This window comes from Monodon monoceros, unplaced genomic scaffold (genome assembly GCF_005190385.1).
Source record: "Monodon monoceros isolate NGI ecotype Baffin Bay Population unplaced genomic scaffold, NGI_Narwhal_1 Super_Scaffold_11, whole genome shotgun sequence".
Taxonomy (NCBI): domain Eukaryota; kingdom Metazoa; phylum Chordata; class Mammalia; order Artiodactyla; family Monodontidae; genus Monodon; species Monodon monoceros.
The window spans coordinates 130,547,056-130,566,665 of NW_021703767.1; the positions used below are offsets into that span (position 1 = coordinate 130,547,056).

Here is a 19,610-nt window from a genome sequence, read left to right on the forward strand (position 1 = left end):
TGCTGGTGCTAACTTCTTAGGATCTGATGAAAGAAGCATAGCATCATCACCTCATGTCCACAGAGAGGATATTCACTTTCCCTGCACAATACAAATATTATTTCTAAATGGGCACTGTGTGATAGCACTAACATTTACAGAGTATCCCATGTGCCAGGCAGTGCAATAGGCAATTTCTAAGGATAGCCTCACTTAATCTTCACATCAAACATTATTATCACCCTCATTTTCCTTAGAAAGTGTAAGTACCTGCCCAAAGTCATGCACATTTTAAGCAGTGGACTCAGTGCAGGAACCTGAGCAGCCTAAGCACTACTTTGTTGCAGGCATGTCAGCCACTAATGAGCTGTGTGATATTCTTGGAAAGTTACTCTAACCTCAGTTTCTCCTTCTCTAAAATGGGCATAATGGTGTTTATCTCATAGAGTTGTTTGGATGACTCAATGAGGTAATGCACTATAAAGTCCCAGGCATTGTATGTCACAAAGTAAAAACTTTACACATGTCAGTTGTTACTATCAGTGTTGTTATCTTCTAGGTTTCTGACATGAATTTCCACATTGTTTGAAGGATGTTTTATTTTTGATAAGGGACTACATATGGGAAGACTTCTGGTCACCCTGGCAAACTGACCTGACATAGAAACACAAAGAAATACTAGGTGAAATTACAGAAGTTTAAAATAAACACATCTAAGCTTGAAAGTAAGGCAAGGCAATCCCAGGTGACAGAAAGGAAAGGGAACAAAACCAGAGCATTTGGCACAATTGCTGATGACCTGCTCATAAAGCTGTAAGACCTGACCATCAGCCCTAAGTCCTGGAGAGCTGGTGTTTAATCTCCCATATGTGCCCTGGGGCCTTGCACCTAAGCCCCTGTATAGACATGGGAATTACTCAGATTGGAGAATGGATAAAAGAAACCTGGAGAAGCATCAAGAAAAATGGTCTTTTACCTTAAGTCACAGATAGAAATAGAATCACCTGGGAGTATTACCACAGTTCTGAATATGTAAAATTCCATCAGTGCACAAGGAGTCTATACCTTGTGGCTCTCTTAGGGTCTTGGCAGATGCAAGCATAAAATCCAACCCTTAAGGACAACTCTAAACACAGAGAACCCAGACTCTCAAGGAGCACAACTCCTGGGAAGATGAGCTCACAATAAAAATTACAAATCACATGCAAGGAAATAAACCACCATGAGAGGGAGTTGGCAGATGTAACAAACTGTCAATTCTGTACTCAAAGAACTGGAGATGATAGCGCAGTCTGAAAGAAACTTTAAAAGTAGTTTTAAAATATGCAGGGAGCTAAAAGGGAGAAGCAATAAGGCAAAAATAAGAGTGGAAACAAAAGCCCTGGAGACTGAAGGAGCTATGGGCAGGAGGACTGTGATAAATAGAGTAACTAGGGAGACCTGGGGATGGGGATGGTGAAAAGTAATCAGAGACATGAAGGAGGTGAGGGAGTTAGCCAAGCAGTATCAGAGAGAAGAAGTTCTAGGTTGTGAGAACAAAGAAAGCCTTGGAGGCAGAACTGCAGCTGGTATGTCTAAGGCCAGCAAAGAGGTGGGTAGACCTGGAATGGAGTGTCTGAGGGGGAGAGTTAAGTTAGTTAATCTACCTGAGCCTCAGTTTACTCTACTGTAAAATGAGGAATATCTACTTCCCAGAGTTAGAAAGTTTAAATAACTTAAGCAAAGGAGCCGGGTTTATGGAACAAGACCACTTTAGATCTTTTATATCCGCTATTTAATCCTCAAAGAAGCCTCTTATTATCTCCATTTTACACATGCAAGCACTAAGACTGCAAGAAAGCACAAAGGTGTGAGAGATACAACCAGGATTTACACACAGGTCATTTTGTCTCCAAAGCCCAAGCTCTTTACGTAATCTTCATGTGGAATGGCCAAATGCAGTGATGGGTATAGAGTAGGTGATTAGTAACTATAGTTTCATGTTTTTATTACCCTGGACCAGATACATCAGTAATTAATTCCATCTTAGTTTGGGTTCCCCCCCCCAAATAAAGCCTAAGACAGAGATTCGAACATAGGTATTTTATTTGGAAAGAGATGCCAGGAAGCAGGCATGAAGGAATGGGGAGAAGGAGACAGGGAAGAAAGAAAAGACAATAAAGGTGCTTCTAGGATGGGCAGCTGGGGCCCACTCATACTAAGGATTTTATGAGGAATTGTGTAGCATGCACCTCAGAATTGTCCCTCCAAAGGGTGGGAGGCTGGTTAAGATCACCCTGGTGAGTGATAACTCACCACATCTCCAGACTTCCTTCAGGTGGGCCCACACGGCTTCAGATAAATTCTAGAAGCTATACTCTTTCTTTCTAGAGAAAATGTCAGCAGTGCATGAAATACTAAGAGATCTACATTTCTACTCATCATTCCCTACCAAGGAGACCTAGAATCTCTGGTTCCCCAGCTGCCAGCTCTTTCACAATATATCATATGCTCTTTTGGAATATCTTAAATCTAATTGCCTAATTTCAAAAACCATGTAGGGCCTTTTTGGAGTAAAATTAATCTTTTCAAAATAACTAGGAACCATGAACTGTGTGTGTGCGTATATGTGTGTATTTTAACTAAATGAGATAAATGAAACTGAAATTATTCAGGTGTGTTCAAAGTGCATCAAATATTGGGAGGGTGTAGACTAAATTATTAAATGTTTCAATATAATTATAAAGTATTTGCAAGATATGACATGTTAGGTAACATTAAATCTGTTTGAAAAGAGATGAGACAGTAATAGTGTATGAAAATCTTTTGTGTTGGATGTCTCTTTTCACTAAGATATTATATATTTATTATGAATTTTAGAAACTGTTATCTTCAGAATTGACCAAATTGATACTTCCCTTTACGTACTACAAAGGTTGATCTCCTTGGTTTGATATACTCATCTATTAACGATTTTGAAGATGCTTAAGAGCATAATAAATAATCAGAGGAGGCCTGATTACTGAAGGGGAGAAATGAAGAACTGCAGAAAGTGTCTTTTTTTAAACATCTTTATTGGAGTATAATTGCTTTAAAATGGTGTGTTAGTTTCTGCTGTATAACAAAGTGAATCAGCTATATGCATACTTATATCCCCATATCCCCTCCCTCTTGCATCTCCCTCCCACTGTCCCTATCCTAGAGAGAAACAGGGTACTTTTAAGTCATTTAACTATTTCAAAGTATTTCCATATCAATTATCTCATATCCTCATTTATTCATTTACTCAGTTATTTAACAGACAGTTAACCACTGACACCCTCTCTGTGCCAGGATCAGTGGCAGGCACTTGGAGGTAAAGATTCGAAAAACCTTCTCTGAAATTGCTTGTGGGAGGAGTCAAGATGGCGGAATAGGAGGACCCAGAATTCGTCACTCCTCACAAGTACATCAAGAATACATCTACAAATGGAATAGTTCTCCTAGAACACCTGCTGAACATTAGCAGAAGACTTCGGACACCTAAAAGGACAAGAAAAATCCCCTCACAACCGGGTAGGACAAAAGAAAGAAGAAAAAAAGAAAAGAGGAGTCAAAAAAGAGACCAGCAAAGCTGGCAGGAAGCTGAAGGTGAGGGGAGATCCCTGCACACAGAAAAACTCCCTCGCAAGGGGGAAATCAACTGGGACAGAAAAGGACCTTTGGAGAATCAAAGGAGAATGCAGCATGTGGTCTGTGGAAGGCAAGACAATGTAAGAACTGTTTGCATGGTCTACATCACAGCCCTGTGCATTCCAGCCTGAGTTGTGAGTCGCCTGTTGCAAAGGGAGTTTGGATGCTGGAAAGTGGGGTTTAGAACACGGACCCAGGGAAGGAACAACTGTTGGCTGTGAAAAGACAACCTGAAGGGACAGGAGTAAGGAGCTCCACAACCAGGAAGGTCTACAGAAAAAGCCCAGGACACCATAAGAAGCAAGGTGTCCTTGAGTGGTGTGCAAGGGGTGGAGCTGCCATTAGAACCCCTTTCCCCAACCTCCAGCTTCTTCAGCTTCTGCAGGCACTGGGAGGGGCTCCCATGTGAGTGGGCCCACCCGCCCCTTGGGCTGGGGTCTCCTCTGCCCACATGGGCTCCAGGGCACCGCCCATCCCAAAGCCTCCTTGAGAATCACCCCTGGGTGCCCCTGACTGGGACAAGAGCTCACCAATGCTGGCAGGGTCTGAGTGCTAAAACGTGGCATTCGGAGAACAGATCAGGGGAGACAAGTACTGTTGGCTGTGTGGATACAGCAGAGGGGATGGGAGTGAGGGGATGCATGGCCAGGAATGCCCCTAGAGGAAGTGTGGTCTGCCTAGAAAGCGAGGCATCATTGTTGAGAGGCACACAGGGGGTGGGGCCGCCACTGCCCCCACATGCCAGCTCCTGCCTCTGTGGGCACTTGGAGGGATGCCCTCCAGAGCAAGTGCATTACAGTCCATTCCGACTACCCGCCGGTCCCGCCACCACAGGCAACTTGCACACACCCCAGTTGTGGCCGCCCTACCACCCCCCGGCCTGTATGAGTAAGTGTGCCCCAAGCAGCTGCTGCTTTCACTCCCTCTTGCCTCGCAAGGAACAGACGCCTGCGGGCGATGCACACACACAGATGGGGTCAAAACCAAAGCTGAGCCCCAGGGACAGTGCGACTACGGAAGAGGAATGGAAATCTTTCCTTGCAGCTGCATAAGCTGTGGATTAAATCCCCAAGATCAGCCTGGTAAACCCTGCATCTGTGGAATACCTAAATAGGTAATAAATGTTCCCACAATTGAGACCAGTCTAGACTTTGCAGCAGTGGACTTTGGGGGCAAGAGTGTATAGGAGTTGGACCAGGTCAGTGTCTGAGCTTCTCGCACAGTGCCCACAGCATGTCCAGAGGCCTAACTAGAGGTATTGGAGGGCTTCCTGGGGAGTCAGGGATTGGCTCTGGCTCACTGTGGGGGCAAGGAAACTGTGACAGAGGAGGCCACAGGAAAATATTCTTATTACTGTTGTTCTTTCTTTGTTTCATTTTGTTCAGTTGTTGGTGTTGTTGCTTTTATTTTTTTATCTTTTATTTTTAATTTTAATTTTTTAAATATATATTTTAATCTTTTTATTTTTACTTTATGTTTTTGTTGTGGTTTTTTCTTGTTTTTGTTCTTTATTTTCTTTTTTGTGACTTTTTGTGTATATTTTATGTTTTCTTTGCATTTTTTGTTGTTTGTTTTCTGTCTTTGTTTTATTTTTCATATTTTTGTTTCTGTTAGTTTAGTCATTGTTGACTGTTCTTATTTTTTAAATTATTTTATTTATTTGTTCTCTTGTTTTATTTTTTTTCTTTGTGTGTGTGTGTGTGTGTTGTGTTGTTTTTGCTGCTGTTTATTTGTTATGGCTTTTACTATTTGTCTTGGGTTTTGTTTGTCTGTTTCTTTTCTTTCTTTATTCTCTGGTACACTGTGTGTCTTGCGGGCACTTGGTTCCCTGGCCAGGGGTCAGGCCTGGGCCTCTGGGGTGGGTGTGCCAAGTCCAGGATGCTGGACCACCAGAGAATTCCCTGGCCCAGGGAATATTAATTGGCATGCATGTTCCCGGAAGTATCCATATCACCAAGACCAGGCCCCACACAACTGCCTGCAGGCCCCAGTGCTGGACACCTCATGCCAAACTAGCAGCAAGACAGGAACACAGCCCCACCCATCAGCAGACAGGCTGCCTAGAGTCATACTAAGTTCAAAGACACCCCAAAACACACCACCTTACGTGGCCCTGCCTTTCAGAGGGAAAAGACTCAACTTCACCCACCAGAGTGCAGGCACCAGTCCCTCCCACTAGGAAGCCTGCACAAGCCCCTGGACCAACCTCATTCACCAGGGGGCAGATAACGGAAGCAAGAGGAACTATGACCCTGCAGCCTGTGGAAAGGAGACCATAAACACAGTAGAATAGACAAAATGAGACAACAGAGAAATATGTTGCAGAAAAAAGTAAAATGCCACAAGACCAAATACATGAAGAGGAAATAAACAAGCTACCTCACAAAGAATTCAGAATAATGATAATAAAGATGATCCAAGATCTCAGAAATAGAATGGAGGCAGGGATTGAGAAGCTACAAGAAATATTTAACAAAGACCTAGAAGAACGAAAGAACAAATAATCAGTAAGGACCAACACAATAACCAAAATGAAAAATACACTAGAAGGAATCAATAGCAGAAAAACTGAGGCAGAAGAATGGATAAGTGACCTGGAAGATACACTGTTGGACATAAGGAAAAAAGAATGAAAAGAAATGAGGACAGTCTCAGAGACCTCTGGGACAACATTAAATGCACCAACTTTCAAATTATAGGGGTCCCAGAAGAAGAAGAGAAAGGGAAAGGGCCTGAGAAAATATTTGAAGAGATTATGGTTGAAAGCTTCCCTAACATGGGAAAGGAAATAGTCAATCAATCAAGTCCAGGAAGCACAGAGAGTCCCATACAGGATAAACCCCAGGAGAAACACACCAAGACACATATTAATGAAACTAACAAAAAGTAAATACATAGAAAAAATATTAAAAGCAACAAGGGAAAAGCAACAAATAACGTACAAGGGAACTCTCATAAGGTTATCAGCTGATTCTTCAGCAGAAACTCTGAGGCCAGAAGGGAGTGGCAGGACATATTTGAAGTGATGAAAGGGAAAACCATACAACAAAGATTACTGTACCCAGCAAGGATCTCATTCAGATTCAATGGAGAAATCGAAAGTTTACAGACAAGCAAAAGCTAAGAGAATTCAGCACCACCAAAACAGCTTTACAACAAATAAAGCTACTTCTCTATGCAGGAAACACAAGAGGAGGAAAAGACCTACAAGAACAAACCCAAAACAATTAAGAAAATGGTAATAGGAACATACATATTGATACCTTAAACATAAATGGATTAAATGCTCCAATCAAAAGACACAGACTAGCTGAATGGATATAAAAAGAAGACCCATATATATGCTGTCTACCAGAGACCCACTTCAGACCTAGGGACATATACAGACTGAAATTGAGGGGATGGAAAAAGATATTCCATGCAAATGGAAATCAAAAGAAAGCTGGAGTAGCAATACTCATATCAGACAAGACAGACTTTAAAATAAAGACTATTACAAGAGAAAGGAAGGACACTACATAATGATCAAGGGATCAATCCAAGAAGAAGATATAACAATTATAAATATTTATGCACCCAACATTGGAGCACCTCAATACATAAGGCAAATGCTAACAGCCATAAAAGGGGAAATTGACAGTAAAATTATAATAGTGGGGGACTTTTTTTTTTTTAAGAAGATGTTGGGGGTAGGAGTTTATTAATTAATTTATTTATTTTTGCTGTGTTGGGTCTTCGTTTCTGTGTGTGGGCTTTCTCTAGTTGTGGCAAGTGGAGGCCACTCTTCATCGTGGTGCAGGGACCTCTCACTATCATGGCCTCTCTTGTTGCTGAGTAGTGGGGGACTTTTAACAACCCACTTTCACCAATGAACAGATCATCCAGACAGAAAAAAAATAAGGAAACACAAGCTTAAAATGACACCATAGACCAAATAGACTTATTTGATATTTATAGGACATTCCACCCAAAAGCGGCAGAATACATTTTTTTCTCCAGTGCTCACAGAACATTCTCCAGGAAGGATCACATTTTGTATCACAAATCAAGCCTGGGTAAATTTAAGAAAATTAAAATCGTATCAAGCATTTTTTCCAACCACAACACTATGAGATTAGAAATCAATTACAGGAAAAAAACTGTAAAAAATACAAACACATGAAGGCTAAATAATATGCTACTAAATAGCCATGAGATCACTGAAGAAATTAAAGAGGAAATCAAAAAATATGTAGAAACAAATGACAACAAAAACACGATGACACAAACCTTTAGTATTCAGCAAAAGCAGTTCTAAGAGGAAATTTTACAGCAATACAATCCTACCTCAAGAAACAAGAAAAACCTCAAATAACCTAACCTAATACCTAAAGTAACTAGAAAAAGAAGAATAAACAAAACTCAAATTTAGTAGAAGGAAAGAAATCATAAAGATCAGAGCAGGAATAAATGAAATAGAAATGAAGAGAACAATAGCAAAGATCAATGAAACTAAAATCTGGTTCTCTGAGAAGGTAAATAAAATCGATAAACCTTTAGCCAGACTCATCAAGAAAAAAAAGGAAGAGGACTCAATAAAATTAGAAATGAAAGAGGAGAAGTTACAACTGACACCACAGAAATACAGAGGATCATAGGAGACTACTACAAGCAACTGTATGCCAATAAAATGGACAACCACGAAAAAATGGACAATATCTTAGAAAAGTACAACCTTCCAAGGCTGAACCAGGAAGAAATGGAAAATATGAACAGGCCAATCACAAATAATGAAATTGAAACTGTGATTAAATATCTTCCAACCAGCAAAAGTCCAGGACCAGATGGCTTCACAGGCTAATTCTATCAAACATTTAGAGAAGCACTAACACCTACCCTTCTCAAACTCTTCCAAAATATTGCAGAGGGTGGAACACTTCCAAACTCATTCTGTGAGGCCACCATCACCCTGACACCAAAACAGACAAAGACATCACAAAAAAGAAAATTACAGGCCAATATCACTGATGAACATAGATGCAAAAATCCTCAACAAAATACTAACAAACCGAATCCAACAACACATTAAAAGGATCATACACCATGATTAAGTGGGATTTATCCCAGGGATGCAAGGATTCTTCAATATCCACAAATCAATATGATATACCATATTAAAAAGTTGAAGAATAAAAATCATACGATCATCTCAATAGGTGCAGAAAACGCTTTCGACAAAATAGATGCAGAAAAAGTTTTCAACAAAATTCAACACCCATTTATTCAACACTCTCCAGAAAGTGGGCATAGAGGGAACCTACTTCAACATAATAAAGACCATATATGACAAATCCACAGCAAACATTATTCTCAATGGTGAAAAACTGAAAGCATTTCCTCTAAGATCAGGAATAAGACAAGGTTGCCCACTCTCGCCACTACTATTAAACATAGTTTTGGAAGTCCTAGCCACGGCAGTCAGAGAAGAAAAAGAAATAAAAGGAATCCAAATCGGAAAAGAAGAAGTAAAACTGTCACTGTTTGAAGATGACATGATACTATACATAGAAAGCCCTAACGATGCTACCAGAAAACTACTAGAGTGAATCAATGAATTTAGTATAGTTGCAGGATACAAAATTAATACACAGAAATCTCTTACATTCCTATACGCTAACAACTAAAGTTCAGAAAGAGAAATTAAGGATACAATCCTATTTATCATTGCAAGAGAAAACATAAAATGCCTAGGAATAAACCTGCCTAAGGAGGCAAAAGACCTGTATGCAGAAACGTATAAGATACTGATGAAAGACATCAAAGACAATACAAACAGATGGAAAGATGTACCATGTTCTTGGAGTGGAAGAATCAACATTGTGAAAATGACTATACTACCCAAAGCAATCTACAGATTCAGTGCAATCCCTATCAAATTACCAATGGCATTTTTTCACAGAATTAGAACAAAAAAATTTACAATTTGTATGGAAACACAAAAGACCCTGAATAGCCAAAGCAATCTTGAGAAAGAAAAATGGAGCTGGAGGAATCAGACTCCCTGACTTCACACTATACTACAAAGCTACAGTAATTGACAGTATGGCCCTGGCTCAAAAATACAAATATAGATCAATGGAATAGGATGGAAAGCCCAGAGATAAACACATATGCCTATGGTCACCTAATCTTTGACAAAGGAGGCAAGAATATATCAGTACAATGGAGGAAAAACAGTCTCTTCAATAAGTGGTGTTGGGAAAACTGGACAGCTACCTGTAAAAGAATGAAACTAAGAACACTCCCTGGAACCACACACAAAAATAAACTGAAAATGGATTAAAGACCTGAATGTCAGGCCAGACACTATAACACTCTTAGAGGAAAACATAGGCAGAACACTCTTTGACATAAATTGCAGCAAGACCTTCTTTGACACACCTCCTAATCAAAATAAAAACAAAAATAAACAAATGGGACTTAAAAGCTTTTTCACAGCCAAGGAAACCATAAAGAAGACAAAAAGACAACCCTCAGAAAGGGAGAAAATATTTGCAAATGAAGCAACTGACAAAGGATTAATCTCCAAAATATACAAGCAGCTCATGCAGCTCAATATCAAAAGAGAAACCAATCAAAAAATGGACGGAAGACCTAAATAGACATTTCTCCAAAGAAGACATACATATGGCCAACAGGCACATGAACAGATGCTCAACATCACTAATTATTAGAGAACTGCAAATCAAAAGTACGATGAGTAGAGCTCACGAGCCATAACTACTGAGCCCACGTGCCACAACTACTGAAGCCCACACACCTAGAGCCCATGCTCTGCAATAAGAGAAGCCACTGCAGTGAGAAGCCCACGCACCACAACGAAGAGTAGCCCCTGCTTGCTGCAACTAGAGAAAGGCCGCACTCAGCAATGAAAACCCAATGCAGCCAAAAATAAAATAAATAAAATAAATTAATTAAATGGCCTGGCACTTAGTAAGCTTTAGCTGTTTTTATTCATGCTGCTGTTGTTGTTACTTGGCTTGAAATAAACATAGTTAAGAGCCAAAAAAAAAGAAATACGATGAGGTATTACCTCACACTGGTCAGAATGGCCATTGTCAAAAAATCTAGAAACAATAAATGCTGGAGAGGGTGTGGTGAAAAAGGAAGCCTCCTGCACTGTTGGTGGGAATGTAAATTGATACAGCCACTATGGAGAACAGTATGGAGGGTCCTTAAAAATTTAAAAATAGAACAACCCTATGACCCTGCAATCCCACTACTGGGCATATACCCTGCGAAAACCACAATTCCAAAGGACACATGTTCCCCAATGTTCATTGCAGCACTATTTACAATAGCCAGGTCATGGAAGCAACCTAAATGTCCATTGACAGATGAATGGATAAAGAAGATGTGGCACATATATACAATGGAATATTACTCAGCCATAAAAAGAAATGAAATTGAGTTATTTTTAGTGAGGTGGATGAACCTAGAGTTTGTCATACAGAATTAAGTAAGTCAGAAAGAGAAAAACAAATATCGTATATTAACGCATATATGTGGAATCTAGAAAATGGTATAGATGATCCTCTTTGCAAAGCAGAAATAGAGACACAGATGTAGAGAACAAACATGTGGATACTAAGCTGGGGGAGGGGGTAATTGGGATATTGGGATTGACACATACACTATTGACACTATGTATAAAATAGAAAACAAATTAGAACATACTGTATAGCACAGGGAACTCTACTCAATGCTCTGTGGTAACCTAAATGGGAAGGAAGCACAAAAATGTTGGAATATATGTATAGCTGATTCATTTTGCTGTACAGTAGAAACTAACACAACGTTGTAAAGCAACTATACTCCAAAAAAAATTAATTAAAAAAAAAAAGAAAAACATCTCTGCTTCACAAAACTCTGGAAACTGTGTTCTGGCATGCATGGTCAGGTCCTTCTGTGTGATGAGGGAATGAGACTAAAAAGATGAAGCCTTTAACCAATGGAACAGGTTGTTAATGTTTGAAAGGGCTAAATTTTTAACCAGGTCTCCTGGCTTAAGTAGGAAGCCTGGACATTTTTTTAAGATGGTGTATTTACTAACAGTTTCATTTGGCATATAGACCTAGAAAGTTGATTTTTGAGCCAGTTGTGACCCAGTAAGGAAATATTAGAAGAGAACATGCATGAATTTCTACTTGTGTGTCCTCACTTCAGGAAGTGTTCTTCTTTAACTTCAACTTGACTTTGGACTCCTCTGCATATCTTAGCTATATACATTTTAAATTTAATTTTTCAGTCTTTTATTTAGAAGGACACTGTACTTTGCTCTGCCATTAAGATTCTGAATGGCCCCTGCATATTTATTATGCATTGCTTTCTTCATTTTAGATATTCAAATGACTAGGATATAGCTGGAAGCTTTAACTCCAATAAACAAAAGATGGGGTCCAGATTTATGATATCCTCATCTTTATGGAAGGTAGGACAGAAATGTCTCTTCCAACAGGTTTTCTGCTCTTTTAGCCTATTTGTTCCTGAAAATTGTCTGCTTCCAGCTTTATCAAGGCAATTGATGTAACAACTGGGGAAAATGTTCCTTGTCTTTGCTGCTTACTCAGGAACTTTGTTTGACTTCTTGGTAGGAGTGGGGCCAAAGTTAGACCCAATTTCATTTTATCCCCACCTGAGTTTACCGACAGGCAGGGACAGATTGATTCAAAGGGAAATTTGTTCCCTCCTGTCCCCTACCTCAGAGAAACATTCAGTTGGTCTCACTCATGCAACTGTTAGGGGGTCCCTGAGCAAACTGGTTCTCACCATGGCAAAAGCCATGGCCTCTCCTCTCCCGCTCTCCCAGCCTCCGTTCATCTGTTTGACCTCAGGTTGTGCCTCTCAGTCCTGGTTCACACACCCACCCTTGGACCTGATGGCAGGCTTATCTTCTCTCCTTGGTGCTCATCCCTGAGCCCTGGTTTTGTATGCCCCTCCAGGTCAATAAGCTGCCAACCCATCCTCCCCAACTCCCAAGAGGGGAGATAAGACAGGTAGGGAAACTATCTGTAGTTGCTATCCATAGGGTCTGGCCATGCTGAGGATTTTCCCAGCATGCTGTGTCACAGGTGCCTTCTGATCCATCACACTTGGAATTGGAACAGGGAGGCTGACTGTGGAGGGAGAAGGTATATCTGCCATTTATGTATCCTCTATTCTGTATTCTCTATTACGCCCGCAAACTGCACTTTACATGTACTTCCTGGTGGCAGTGATTATAATCCCCACTTTCCAGGTAAGGAAACTGAGTTTCAAGGAGGTTATATGACTTGCCCAATATCACATTGTTGTAAGTGACAGGATTTGAGCCTTACTCCAAACCCACACTCTGTATAGAACAGGCTGCATCTCACAAGATCTGAACTAGACATACGCCTCTGGGAGGGGTGTGTTGGGGAGTGGGGCAGTGGGTGTTCAGGCAGTGCATCAGGCAAGCCGCTGTCCCCAGGGATCTCTAGCACAAAGCAGTGCATATTCCCTAAAGGAAGGATGTAGGAGTAGAGGGAGCCTTGTGAGATCTGTCTTTGGTCCCCAGTATAAGCCTGATGTTGGAGGTCAGCCACACTCTAATCCGGAGGGCAAGGCAGGACCCTGTACATGAAGGAACGCAGTCACTGGAGAGCAAAACCCAGTCCTGCTGGGAGACTTGGTTTTGATACTTGGCCAGAGTCATACAGAACCAGTGTGAATCCCCTTCCTGAAGGCAGAGCTATGAAATTCCCCCAACACATCCTCATTACATAGCAGCCTTAATAAAGGGGTGCATTTTGCCTCCAGGCCTGGTCAGGATAAGGTCTCTGCATGGTTCCTTCAATCTTGCCCAAGGATGGATGCCAGATGCTTTCCATTCTATACCCTCACCTCCTCTCTACATGCCCATCCACCACTCTTGGTCTTGGGGGAGCTTAAGATTCTCTCGGAATGTGGAAGAGTATTGCCCATAAAGGGTGGGACCAATGGGATTGCATAAAGTCCTGGGGTGCATATTGAGTCTCGATGGCTGCTATCAATAAGACAGCCAGGTAGGGCCGTCCCCGCGCCTCCTGATGAGGAGTGAGCCCAGGAGTCTGCTCCTGCGTCCCTCTCGACCTCTGTCTCCAGTGTGATCCATCCTCCCATGAAATAGTCCTCATCTACCCTCTGGGGAGGTCTTCCTGCTCTTCAGCTGTTTCTTCCAATTCTACTATTTATAATGAGATTTGCTTTTGTTATTTGAAATTATTGGGCTCTTGAAACTAAAAACAAAAAAAAATCTTGAAGTGCTGTCATCTCTGATCCAAACTGTGGTTAAAAACTCAAAGGTAAACACACCTCATATTTTTTTCTGTCTTCGTTTCTACAGTTCTGGGTGTTCCCCTAGAGCAGGGTATGCTGAAAGCTCCTCTTGCTTTGTGAGTACTGAGAGAGGTCAGGCTCAAGTTCTTGCAAGGGAAAGCATCTAACCACACAACCTCCCAGGGAATAAAAAGAAGCACTTCCTCATTAAAGAGACACGTTTATTGTAAGATGAGTCCCTCTTTCAGGAAGATTAATGTATATATTTTAGAACGCATGTTGGACGAGGCAAGTCTGCAGGCAAGGTGTGGTCTAATGGCTGTGCTCTGAGGATGGGGGAACATGACCTTTCCAGCTAGAAAGTATAAAAACTCAGCAGCCTCTGACCAACATGCCAGGTGTATAAGTAACTGATATAAAACTCAAAGAATTACCCTGTCACTCTTTAATTCAATCTATGCACTTACTTCAATGTACTTCTATTTATTAAGTACAATGTACTTCTCCTTAAATCTGTGTGTAGCAGGTGGAGGATGAGGAGAGAAGTTCCTTTCTCCCTAAAGATAGTCCTTTAATCAGCTGTCAGCTCCTGATAAATGAAAGGCCATTGTCCGGCAAGATGCGATAAAGCAGTGTGTTAGGCGAGGTGGCCCCATTTTCAGTGTTTTGTGTAAACTGAGTTGGCTTTTGGAGATGCTGATTGCTTCCAGTCTGAGTGCTTTTGTGCAGCGCTTTCCCTAAATTGGCATCTGCTTTATCTCTGGGGCTATCTCCCTTGCTTGGCTTCAGTGCCTCAATTTGAAGCTGACTGGAATGATTTTGTCTGAAAGTTCCCAGCATTACATTCTCTCCTCATCTCTGGTGGGAGGCAGCAGGATGCTAAGTTGAAAAATGTTTGGCCATGAGCTATCAGCCTCCTCCCTCTCCTTTTGCAGGCTCTGGTTTCTGGAATCCTCTGACCAGGGCTTTGGAAGGTCCTGAGGCAGTGAAAAGAATCGAGTCCCCCAGTTGGAATACTGGCCTGCCACTTGCTATAAGTGAAAATAGGAAAATGTCTTAAAATCTCTGAGCCTTGCGTTCCTGACTTATGAGAAGGGAAACAGTTTTATTGGAGGAGGTGGAATCACCTATATTGGTATCAGGCCATGACAAATACATGAAGAGGCTGACATCTGATCACCTAAGATGCTTGGTTGGTTTGGGAAGCTTATTGCAAAGCTAGTGAGAAGTTGTGTTGGGACTGAGGCAGTCACCAGGTCAGAAAGATGCTCCAGAGTAAGCTAAGGAGGAGAGAAAAGTCAAGCAGGAAGAAGGATACTCCACCCTGTAGGAGGCTGCTGGAACCAGAGCCGAGAAGTGTGGCCAGCATTTGTCTGCTGCTTCACAGTTATCTACTCCTGGGTCACATTGTGCATGGAGGCTGAGGGAGCCCCGCAGCCGGTCCGGGCTGCTGCATTTATTAGACGCTTACTTTCATGATGCAGGTTGCCCACAAAGACCCCTCATCAGCACAGTCTGACCTTCTCCCAAGCACAGTGAAGCCATAACATTTGCACTGTTTCCCTTACATTATAGTTCTGAAATCTGAGATTATGGATTGAGACAAATAAAGAAGAAAAAGAAAATGGAGAGCCCTGAACTCTCATTGTTTTCCACCTCGAACATTTTTAGATATTTTTCCAAATTGCTCTCTGGCCCTGTGCAAGTTGCCATCAGGAACCCTGATCCAGAGAAAACAGAACCTGGAAAGTCAGGGCTTTAGGCATCATGCCCATCTCTCACTTATACCTGCATCTAGGCCCGAACCTAGAGAATTCAGTTTCGAGCCTTCCAAAGAAGTGTGTATCCAGTGGCATTTAAACTGATGGAAGAGGTGATTGGAACACTGCCTCACTTTGCCCCTCCTCCCCACCCATCTCTTTCTCTAGCATTCTTTAGATATTTATTGTGTATGAACTAAAATTCTCCCCCACTAAAGATGGTTAACCTTCTGGAACAAAAGAAAATGATCACTAAAATCTGTCTCAGGAGCAATCAGAGGTTTTAAAGAACTTGTGTTCTGAGCTGTTCCCACAGTACAGAAAGAATTTACTGCCTCACGACCCTGAGTATCTTCCCCTCTCTCTTCTCTCTCCTGTAGGACCCATGGCCTTTTCACTCCTCATCAGGGCATTCCCTAACAGGTGAAAAATAAAAATGGGAAAAGCAAAAGGGGGGACAGCTAGAATAGAAAACAAGCTAACTTTAGCTATTAAATAGCCCAGCAGAAGAGAGATCTAGATAAGAAAGAAGAAGTTAGACCAATTCAGTTAAGGGATGATTTCTGAATTGCCTTTGGATTTCATCTTTCCTTCCTTTCTGCCCCATCCCTTCTCAGCCAAAATCACTGAAGCAAACTTTAGACTGTGATTTTAAGAGCAGTCCTCTTAAGCAAAAGAAAACCACCAGTTTAGAGTTGGCTTGAAGAAAAAATCCATCTTCAAAGAGGCAGCATAGGGTGGTGCCATGGTTTTCCATTATTTTTAATCAGGGGAAACATTTAAGAACAATGTCTAACTCTGAACCTCTAGGTGTTAAAGGGTGAGGCGGAAGGAGGGGCAGTGGGGGGTCTCTCTAGTGTAGCCCCCCTCGTTCTTGCCAGCAGCCCCTGAGGCACAAGGAGAAGCCTTCCCAGGGGCCTCCAGATCCCACTCCTCAGTGATTTTGAGCTTTGTGCTCAGTCTGGCCTGAGTTTAAATCTCATCTCTGTCACTTTTCCAGCTAGAATACTCTTTGACTACAACAGAATACTCAGCTATTTATTAATTATTATTAATAATTAATGTCCTACAAACCCAGGATCTTTCCTTCTTTTTCTGCTCCATGCAGAACATGTTGGCTTCACATTCAGGCTGGTTCTGCATGATGGTAAGATGGTGGCCATAGCTCAGACATTATGCCCTCACTCTTCTGTGTCCACAAGAAGAAAAGAGGTTCTTTCTCTCTGCTTCTTTCTCTTTTTTTTAAGGGTAAAAGCATAGAGCAGAGGCTACTCAGCAGACTTCTCTTGCTGTATTTTTGGCTGAAACTAGATAGAGACTCACCTCTAGATTAATCACTGGTCAAAGAAAATGAAGTTACCATTTGGGGTTTTGACCAATCATGTTCCACCTCAGGGTGGCCTTCTGTCTCCCAGGTGTGTCTGTTAGTGGTGTATAAGATAGCACAGGCGAGGGGCGGCCGGCCTTCAGTAGACAGAGCTCACTGGTGCCCCCAAATATATTCACAATGAGCCTACAAATCACATGTTCTCAAAAGGAACAAAATTCCACAGGAATACAATGGAAGAACTGTGCTGATATTGAATCACACGTAGTAAGGTCTAGGGTTGTTCAGCATCCATTCCTACTGAGCTCATTCCTTTCCACTGACAGGGTGTTACCAAGCCACCTGTTTCACAAATCTGAATAGAAAGACTAGGTGACTTCACATCAATAATTTGTTTCAAGGGAAAACTTATGGCTTCTTGCATCTGCGACTGTCTGATAAGCCTGCTAGGGGAGGAGATGCATGTAGTGATTCTGATGCTGTCAGGGAATTCCCTTGCACGTGACTAGCATGGTGATGCCACCTCATAGCTCACACACCCCGTGGACACTCCCCAACAGAGCTTCTGTAACCACACTTAGTGGCAAGACTCTTTTTTTTTTTAAGAAATTTTGTTTTAATTGAAGTATAGTTGATTTACAATGTTAAGTTAGTTAGTTTCTGCAAGTTAGTTTCTGCTGTACAGCAAAGTGATTCAGTTATACATATATATATATTATTTTTCAGATTCTTTTCCATTACTACAAGATGTTGAATATAGTTCCCTGTGCTATACAATAGGACTTTGTTGTTTATCCACTCTATATATAATAGTTTATATCTGCTAATCCCAAACTCCTAATTTATTCCTCCTCCCCTTTCCCCATTGGTAACCATAAGTCTGTTTTCTATGTCTGTGAATCTGTTTCTGTTTTGTAAATAAGTTCATTTGTGTCATATTTTAGATTCTACATATAAGTGATATCATATGATATTTGTCTTTCTCTTTCTGACTTACTCCACTTAGTATGATCATCTCTAGGTCCATCCATGTTGCTGCAAATGGCATTATGCCAATATTTTTATGGCTGAGTAGTATTCCATTGTATATATGTGCCACATCTTCTTTATCCATGCATCTATCGATGGACATTTAGGTTGCTTCCATGTCTTGGCTATTGTGAACAGTGCTTCTATTAACATAGGGGTGCATGTAGAGTTTTGTCAGGATATATACCTAGCAGTGGTAGTGTGGCAAAACTCTTGAGGTTTCATTCTGTAGTTCCTTGCAAATGCCAATTAGCACTTATCCCATCTGTTCATGTAACATACCTTTGTTGGGGACCTGCTCTGCACCGGGCACTGTTCTTAGTGTGATGTAGGTACGGGCCACTCAGCCTTGTTTGCTCCATCAATCCCTTCCTCTATATTACAGTGAAGATGGTTTCACCAGTCCTGTAATGTTGTCACCCCTCGTGGCCCAACTCCTGTGGTAGAATGAGGAGCCTGCTCTGGGACAAGAAATGTGCTAAACTCCTGGGACACCTCCTTTCAGGAGCTTCCTTGTGGTCTCACTCCATTGTTTTTTGGCCATTTGCTTACTGATTGTGAAGGATGCTGGTGACAGTTCAGGAAAGGATCATAACACTCTTAAAACTAGTTGAACTAGGGCTTCCCTGGTGGCGCAGTGGTTGAGAGTCTGCCTGCCGATGCAGGGGACGCGGGTTCGTGCCCCCGTCTGGGAGGATCCCACGTGCCGCGGAGCGGCTGGGCCCGTGAGCCATGGCCGCTGAGCCTGCGCGTCTGGAGCCTGTGTCCGCGGCGGGAGAGGCCACAGCAGTGAGAGGCCCGCGTACCACAAACAACAACAACAACAGCAACAAAACTAGTTGAACTAAATGTAGACTCAGGGGCAGAAATGGTTGTATCTGGAAATGTGTGAGCTGGAAAAAAAGTTAAACCTGACGCTAACCCCGAACTGTGCAGCAGGCATCTGAGATGGATTCAGGAGCACATGAAACCATCTTCAGATAGCATCAACCTCTTCAGAATGGGAATTTTGAAAAATCGGTATGAATTCCAAACCCAGATGTCTTTATGGTATAAATAAATAAATAAATGCCTTATAACTTGGATATGTTCATTTGTGGCATTTTAAAAGTCTATTGTTTCTTCAACAAATATTTATTAAACATCTATTATGTGGCAGATTCTGCACTAGACACTGAGGACATAGCATTAAAGGATCAGAAATACTTCTTGTTTTCATGGGGCTTACAACTTGGTAGGGGCAAAACTTTAACAAATAAACATATAGAAATAAGGAATTGTAGTCAAGATGAAGACTATGATGGTCACCAGACATTACATTTAGGCATTATTTTCACCTTTTTTTCTTTTTTTGAATTGATTTACAATGTTGTGCCAATCTCTGCTGTATAGCAAAGTGACTCAGTTATACACAGACAGACATTCTTTTTTTATATTATTTTCTGTTATGGTTTATCACAGGATATTGAGTATAGTTCCCTGTGCTCTACATAAGGACCTTGTTGTTTATCCATTTTAAATGTAATAGTTTGCATCTACCAACACCA

General features: G+C 41.4%; 1 protein-coding gene across 1 annotated transcript in view; it reads left to right on the forward strand.

Moving 5' to 3' along the window:
- Positions 1-19,610, forward strand: part of CPNE4 (copine 4) — a 575,473-nt gene that overhangs the window by 307,977 nt on the left and 247,886 nt on the right. The window lies entirely within an intron of this gene.